This window comes from Tachypleus tridentatus, chromosome 7, assembly GCF_004210375.1.
Source record: "Tachypleus tridentatus isolate NWPU-2018 chromosome 7, ASM421037v1, whole genome shotgun sequence".
NCBI classification, from domain to species: Eukaryota; Metazoa; Arthropoda; class Merostomata; order Xiphosura; family Limulidae; genus Tachypleus; species Tachypleus tridentatus.
In genome coordinates, this window is record NC_134831.1 from 69,883,896 (window position 1) to 69,890,797 (window position 6,902).

The following is a 6,902-nucleotide window of genomic DNA, read 5'->3' on the forward strand; positions in this document are numbered from 1 at the left end:
AAAACTTTTGCAAATAAATAATTATTTATAATAACCGTTATTATAAATTGTATTATTGTTTGTGTATTAAAATATACTTCTGTTAGGAAAGAAAACTGTGTGTATCATTCTTGTTGGCAGATGTCATAAATTGTATACATTCCAACATTTAATTAACTTCTAAATCCAAATTATAATTTAGCTCAGAGTCAGGCTATTTCAAATTATAATACGTAACGTAATGAACTGGAGACCTGTCTAAAATTAATCATAATGCGTAACATAGTTTGCATTAGAAGCATTTGGTATCAAATGTTGAAACGTTTCTTAATATGATTTATTATAATTATTGCTAATAATGAGATTTGTACTGGACATTTGAGATTTGTTCACGATATATCGTATTTTAAGTTTAAGACGAAAAATACTTTCCAATTTGTTTCTTTTTTTTCTTTAAAAACAAAATACTGGTAGCGTATATACTAAAGTGAATAAATGTATTCTGTAATTTCCACCTAATTTAGTGTGCTGGGTGTGTAATTCGATATACGACCCAACATGTGAGGATCCATTCGAAAATCAAACCTTGCCATTGGTAAACTGCAACCACCATTCCTTGCTTCATTACCCTAACACAACAGCAAGGCGGTGTAGAAAAGTTATTCAGAGAGGTAAATTTTGAAGCTATATTTCTTGTACTTCAACACTTTAGCCGAGATGGAATAGAAAATACACCAAAAAGGTAAGTTTGAAGATAGATTACTTGTACCCCAACATTCTAGCCACACTTTGCAAAAAGTAGGGAAGTTCTACAGAAACGGAATTCTTGAAAATAAATTAATGGTACTTCAAGCTATTATCATTCTGTGCAGGGAAGTAAATCTTGGATTTAGATTACTTGGTATCACCAGACGAAGGGAACTCGTCCAGAAATAACTTAACCTATACCAAAAATTCACATTTTATATTTAATGAGATAATATAAAATCAAGTTGATGGAGTTATTATGGGATATAGGATTGCACTTTTATACAACCAATTAAAGAAATTAAAGAATACCCATTTCTTACACCATGTTTTTGAAAAGATTGTTCCTATGGCTTGTATATTGATCAATTAATTTCATAGGTTCTCTAAAATACCGCTCTTGTTAAATTTCATTTAGTAAGAAATGAAAGAAAAGCCTAATATTATAAATATTTAATTGTGTTGTTATCTGCTCCTATTTGAGTTTCTCACAACACGTGATTAAAAGAATCTTTACACATGATGTTTTGTCGTTGTCGATTAATTTTGATTTCTTTTGATTAGATATAAGTTTTTATTGCGGGATCAAGTCGAAAGCTTAAAGTTTGATAATCGTAATAGTGTTTTAATTATCCTCTTTATCATAATTAAAGTTAGCGATATTGTAAGCACCATATCAACCAAGAAACGAACAAAGAACAACAACAGAAAAACTATGGAGGGGACACTTTTATTTTCACTGAACTGTCATTCTCATCCAGGAATGAAATGGTTTCGCTAATGATCGCTCATCCTGGATAAAAAAAAAAAGGTAGATGGTCAGCGTGCATATACAGCTGGCTAATTTGCTGTGTAATAGTTAAATTCGATCAGACTAGACACACAATAACTTAACTACAGTTCAAGAAGATATTGCAAAACATTTCACTGATTATTGTTTTAATGTTACAATAGTTAAGTGTGTCCCAGACGATTTATTGATATATAAACCATTTGTGTATAGGCACTATGTATAAATTGTGTGCAGTGTTTAAAATATTTTTTCACTATTTACGTGGTAATATCCATTCCACCCTAATCACACAACTTCATTACCACTTACAGATTATTACAGATAATTTTATTAGTGTTTCATTTTATAATAGTACCTGTGTAATTAATGTTTCCTTTTATCATAGTACCTGTGTAATTAGTATTTCCTTTTAATTAGTGATTTCGAGAAAACCTACTTGTAAAGAAAAATATGTGTGTAAAAACGACTTGTTTGGGTTGAGAAAAGTTTTTACGTAGAGGAGTGAACAACGTTTCGACCTTCTTAGGTCATTGCCAGGTTCACCAAGAAAGAAATAGGTAACTGACCAATAGCTGACCACATGTTTGAAAGGGGTTGTGTTACTGAGTGTAGGAATGTAGAGGGCATGCTTAGATGTTGACAATATTTATTAATATAGGTATAAAGTTGTTCCTTTGTATTAGTTTATTTTGGGCTTGAGTTGTTGTATAAGTAGGCTTTTTTAATTTCGCCTTTGTTTATGTTTGTTTCTTTATTTAGTATTTGAGTGTTTTCTATGGTTATGTTGTGTTTATTTGATTTGCAGTGTTTGAAAACGTGTGAAGATGACTTTTTATGTTCTGTGAATCTGGTTTCCATTTTTCTACTTGTTTCTCCAATATAGAAATCTTGGTAGTTATCACATTGTATTTTATAAATAATGTTGGTGTAGTGTTTGCATAGTATAGACCTCAGTTTTGTGCCTGGTTTTTGAATATATTTGTTATTAACTGGAATGTCATATTTTGTTACTAGTTTTTGCCAAATGTTGGTTATTTTTCTGCTGATGTCGGGAATACACGGTATGCAGCAGTATATGGTTTCGTGACTTTTTGATTCGTGAGATATATCTACGGTTTGTGGAGGAAACTTATTGATGTTGATGAAGTATTGTTTTATTTTTCTTCTTCATCGTTAATTTTATCCGGTGAGCATAGTTTTATGCCTTTGTTTATTTGGTTTCTTACTGTGTTGAGTTTTATTTTGTTTCATGTGCAGAGTCGCAAGGAATGTATAGTCCTGTATGGGTGATTTTTCGGTGGATTTCTGTTTTAAATTGTGTGTCGGTTCTTGTAATTTTGAGGTTAAAAAATATTTGATTTCTTTCTTCTTGTTCACTTGTGAAATTGATGTTGGGATGTATAGCGTTAATGTGATTGAAAAAATTAAGTGTGTGTTCTGTAGATGTGAATTAGTGTTTCCTTTTATCACAGTATCTTTGTAATTAGTATTTCCTTTTATCACAGTATCTTTGTAATTAGTGTTTCCTTTTATCACAGTATCTTGTAATTAGTGTTTCCTTTTATCACAGTACCTGTGTAATTAGTGTTTCCTTTTATCACAGTACCTGTGTAATTAGTGTTTCCTTTTATCACAGTATCTTTGTAATTAGTATTTCCTTTTATCACAGTATCTTTGTAATTAGTATTTCCTTCTTTGTAATTAGTGTTTCCACAGTACCTGTGTAATTAGTGTTTCACAGCATCTTTGTAATTAGTGTTTCCTTTTATCACAGTACCTGTGTAATTAGTGTTTCCTTTTATCACAGTACCTGTGTAATGACTAAGTTACAAGTTTTGTGAATGTATGTAAATATCACAGAAAAAAGTTTCAGTTTCTTTTTCTCCTTTTTTCTGTTTTTCTAATAACTTAGAAACAGAAACAATGTTGTCAACCCATTTGAAACGGAGTTTCCGGAGTAGCAATTGAAATTATTTTAGGCAGATTAGAGTAAATTAATCTATCAGACGCTGTGCGTCGTAAAATACATCAGTCGAAAGGGTTTGCCATCCTGAGTCCAAAACTGTAATTAAATATCAAAGAGATGAAGGAGCTATGAGGTACAAGTTTTCACTTGAAAAAAAAACACACACAAAAACTCAGAGTCATTCTGTTAAAAACATCATAGTTCTAGTGTAAACAATGTTATCATTATCCTTTGAAGTTAGCTTTCTTACAGAAATTTGCTGTTCCTTTCAACAGTTAAGTACAGGGTGAAACAGAAATAACCAGCCAATAATAAGTGAACTATAAATATTACATGTTCTAAATAAAACCTTACTATTTCTATTGAAACACTCCAATAAAAAAACAAGCAAAAATAATGAAAAACTTTCAAAAAATGAATTAAATGTTGGGATGGCTAATATCAATCATTCAAAAACAGTGCAAACAAGATAGTAGGGATGACAATTGCATGATAACAACATAATAGCACAGCCACACAGTGTGGTAGAATATTAATAGACAAAAATAAGATAAACTAAACTTAGAGGGGATCAAATAATTACAAATATACATTGATAAATGTTCATTCTTGCCTTTTCTATTATGTAGGGATGATGCAATTGCCATCCCTACTATCTTGTTTGCACTGTTTTTAAAGAACTGGTATTAGCCTTCGCTACATTTACTTCCTTCTTTGAAAAGTTTTCTTAACTTGTAACTTTAGTGTTAGACGCCAGAGTGACCTACAAACAAGTTTTTCTTCACGACACCTATACTCTGACTACAATCACCTGTTAATTAGTAACTACAACTGCTGATGTTAATACTATAGTGATACTTATTTCTGATTGTGGGCGTAGGTACGTCTTGAGTGTCATATGTTTATAGTGTAAGGTCAAGCAATTTCGTCGTTCTATACTGTATGAAGGAACATGTCTTTAGTGAATCGGTGTTATTGACATAAAAGTAAACTTTTATAAGCTTACATGCATAAAGCCCTTCCTCAGCAGTAAAGTAAATTTGTGAGACTAGAGTTTATCTTTTATAGACTCGTAGTTTTCTTTGTTTCTTAAAATAAACAAAATAAACGTTGAAAAGATATACATATATATATATAATGGAAATGCCAACTGTTTATCAAGAGAAGACATAGAGGTCCTTTGCAGTCCACAACGTGCATAAGACAAAAGCTATCCTAGGAAAATAAGACTTGTTGGAATTACTTGGCTGGAAGCATGAGACGAAAACCTTTCCGGCAGAAAAAGTAATAAATATATCAGTTAATATAAATGTTGTCCTAATATTTCGTTAAGGATTGGAAAAATACGAGAAAAGAAAGATACAAGATATGTTTCTATGAGAAAGTAAGAAATTCAGAATGAATAGAAGGATTCTTAGACCCACAGAGACATGAATAATTTGCAAGATATAAATAAATAAACGTAAGAGGGCTAAGCTGATAAAATTGTTTCAAATTTGAACCATATATATATACCCTTTGAATGGATGAGCATATTAAGTGAAATGAGAATAAAAACTGCTACTCCCAATCTTGAGTCCTATTTAAAATATATCAGATTCTAGAATGGTTTATTATACTGTTAACAGATGGAATTATCAGGGTATGGTCGTAATATTGGTACTATTTACTATCAGAAAACTGGCTTTAGTAGATTCTTGATATTGAGTTTTTCATTTTCCAAAGACTACAAATCAACTACAGTTTGGGTTAATCCGGAAGGAATAATTTATTTTTATACATTTCATTGTAAGAACAAGAGATATACTTGAAAGCTGTATTTATTCAGGTGTTCTGCAGAAATATAAAAGTTTTACTTTTAGTGCTAATCCGGAAGAGGCTGTTTGCTTTAATATATTTCATTGTCAGCAAACATAGTTAACTTGGAAGCTGTATTTATTCCGGTAGATTCTATAAACGAAAAAGTTTTGTCTCTGAGAAAAAGTACCACAGGTCTTTTAATGTCGATGAAAAATGTATAACATACACCTGGCCATCTTCTCTTGGGTGTTTTATTGTATGGCTTTTTATGATCAGAAAATGACATAGAAATTAAAATATTTTTATTACCTCTGTGAACCATTAGATGACAGAAGACACGTTTCATTATTATCAATCAACGATATGGGATTGAAAAATAGAATTAGACCAAGAACCATTAACAGCCCGAATATCTAGAACATTACAAGAGTTACTTCATTACTAAAGTGTATTACAAATATATTTTTAAAAGTTTAATAGTCATAATTTTGACAAACGTTGACGAAGTGATAATTTTCAGATGATAAAATTGTATATAAATTAATGACAAAGTGTTTTTCAACTATAATACTTCATAGACAGGCATCTCTTTCACAAATAAAAGCAAATTACACTGAGTGAGTTTATAAAATGCCTCTGAAACTAGATCAGTGGCTAGAAGGTTATGTAAACATTCTTTCCGAGGTTAAATACACATAGACTGAAACTGTTAACTGATGTAAGAACAAAGAACAAAATATTTTGTTGAAGGGAATTTCCAGTGTGCTCCAGAGAAATTGAAAAGCTCTCAGAAAAAAATCGGTCAGGAAAGTTATAGGATCCGAAACGACACACTAACCCAATAAGAACCAACTTTCTAATTCACAAAGTAGGGCTATGGTTAATAAACATAACCCAAAATGTATTGTGATAAAATTAGGCATATCTTTGGTGCTGTTCTCTAAATAATAAACTAACATTCGAAACTAACGAAGCCTCACTACCCAGAACTTTATATGTTTCTAGCTATGTTTCTAACTTAATCTGTCCAAAAAGATGGCTAGAACAATCGAATCATCTTCTTACATCACCCAACGAATGTTTGTATCTTTTTAACTGTTTAAACATGTGCTTAGAAATTGTAGACCTAAGACATCAGCAATTTATGGAAACCTTCAGAAGAGAAGGTAGAAAACTTTAATTCGGCTGCTTTCGAAAGAAATACGTTATGCAAAATTCCCTGAAAGGCCAATGTCAACAGGCAAGGGAAGCAAATAGAGCACTACAACAAGAAAAAAAAGTCTTTAGTAGCAGTATGGAATATATTGACGACTGACGGCCCGGCGTGGCCAGGCGGGTTAAGGCGTACGACTCGTAATCTGAGGGTCACGGGTTCGCATCCCCGTCGCGCCAAACATGCTCGCCCCTTTTAGCCGTGGGTGCGTTGTAATGTGACGGTCAATCCCACTATTCGTTGGTAAAAGAGTAGCCCAAGAGTTGGCGGTGGATGGTGATGACAAGCTGCCTTCCCTCTAGACTTAAACTGCTAAATTAGGGATGGTTGACGCAGATAGCCCTCAAGTAGCTTTGCGCGAAATTCGAAAACAATCAAATCGATGTGAAAAAAGATCGAGAATC